This window comes from Pteronotus mesoamericanus, unplaced genomic scaffold (assembly GCF_021234165.1).
Source record: "Pteronotus mesoamericanus isolate MK-2021 breed Mesoamerican mustached bat unplaced genomic scaffold, CSHL_Meso_final scaffold_99, whole genome shotgun sequence".
NCBI lineage: Eukaryota > Metazoa > Chordata > Mammalia > Chiroptera > Mormoopidae > Pteronotus > Pteronotus mesoamericanus.
In genome coordinates, this window is record NW_026555330.1 from 15,838,374 (window position 1) to 15,840,151 (window position 1,778).

General features: G+C 57.4%; 1 non-coding gene across 1 annotated transcript; it reads left to right on the top strand.

The window, feature by feature from the left end:
- The first annotated feature begins 1,486 nt into the window (after positions 1-1,486).
- On the top strand, positions 1,487-1,568 carry TRNAS-GCU (transfer RNA serine (anticodon GCU)). Its single transcript has one exon. It is a non-coding gene; the product is annotated as a tRNA-Ser (tRNA).
- Positions 1,569-1,778: the final 210 nt, after the last annotated feature.

A 1,778-nucleotide genomic window follows, 5' to 3' on the forward strand; every position in this document is an offset into this window, starting at 1 on the left:
CCTGAGTCTGTCACTGATTTTATGTCTTCTTTTATGTTAGGGCTCATTTAAAGGAGAGACTGCTTCCTCCACTTGAATGTGTCCAGAATCCAGGTTCAGAAGGGATTTGGCCCTATAGTGGATGCTTAACTATTTGCTGGATGATTAACTATCATGAAGCAATTAGAAGACTGGAGGAGGGAAAGCACATTCTGCTCAACTTCCCAAAGAAGGAGATGCTTGGGCTAGAGTCGGGCAGATCCAAAGCCCTCCTCTCTCCCGGGGCTGCCTGTTGCAGTTGTGAAAACGGGGTGACGTTAGGCCGGACGGGGCAGGTTGCAGGGATAGGCAGTGGCGCTCACAGCGTTCCCCACAGCTGGGTTAAGTGCAGGTAACCAGAGCTCTCCAGGTGTGGAGGAGACTGCACCCTCTTCCGGTTCTCAGCAAGGACTCAAGAGGCCGCATCACACAGGAAGTGGCTGTCCCCCTGCAGTCGGGAGGGTCTGACACCTTTCCCCGCGGCCTGCGGGTGTCTGGAGGGAGACTGGGGCCCTCCTCCTGGACGTGTGTGACGTGGGACCTGGCCAGGAGGAGTGGGACGGCTGAGGTCTGCGGTGTGGGGAGACAACGATTCAGGCAGGCGGACTAGCTGGGTAAGGACCTGGTGTCCTGGGAAGGGCTAGATACGACTACACACAGGCAGACATCTAGTGTGATAAAAGTAGTACTTCACATCATTGAGGAAAGGCTTTTGGGTTTTAATAAAGGTTGGGATTAATTATATAGTTATTTTGAAAAAAGATAAAATTAGCTCTATCCCTCACACCATACGCAAGAACTAACTTGGTCCTATAAATATAAATATTATCTTTGGGGGCTCCGTCCTCCCTGTCGCCTCCAGAAAACATGCTCCTCAAGACTCACCTTAAATGTCACACCTTCTTACTCCAGGCAGTTACGACTCAGCCTGATGAGTCAGAGTTAATCCCGACCCTTCTTCCCTCGGAAGAGGGAAGGAAAATTCCATCGGGCGTCCCTCCGCGTAGAAACCACCCGAGAAGCACACAAGTATTCAGAACTCACGGTCCCTCGGGCGCGGGGCCCCGGGACGCGAGCCGTCCAGGGAAAGGCCGCTCCGTGCGCCCCCCGCGCCATCGAGGGGCGTCGCCGCTCAGACCCTCGCGGCTCGTTTCCAGAGGCGATTACTCACCGCGCGGCAGGAGTCGGGATGCGCCGGGTCCCCAAGGTCGCGGCGGGGACTCCGAACCCCTGTCGCCCCCGAGGGGACCAGAACGCCCGGCAGGAGCGAAGGCCACGCACACGTGTTTCCATCGTGTCCCGGCCGCTTCCCACTCCCCCCCCACCCCCCGGTTCTTGTCCGTTGTGCGGGGGGAAGGAAGCCGTCCCCACGTCCCCGGACAGATCCCAAGGTCTCTCCATTCGGGAGTCCGGTGAGTTCCCCGGCATGAAGGCAAGAGCGACACGCTCCAGTACGTAGGCCCGTCGGGACGAGGTGGCCGAGTGGTTAAGGCGATGGACTGCTAATCCATTGTGCTCTGCACGCGTGGGTTCGAATCCCACCCTCGTCGAGGGCGCGGGCTTTTGGGCATGAACTTCCCGGCGGGAGGCCGACTCTCCCCAGGATCGCCGCGACCTGCGCGTCCCCTGTTTCTTGCCTCTGAAAGCGGCTGTTCCTGCGCTGCCCCGTTCCTACAGCCCTCGTGGATGGAACGGACTGTTTTCTTGCAGAGGCTTTTGGTGACGACCAAGTCATAATTAGAAGAATTTATGAGGCAAAA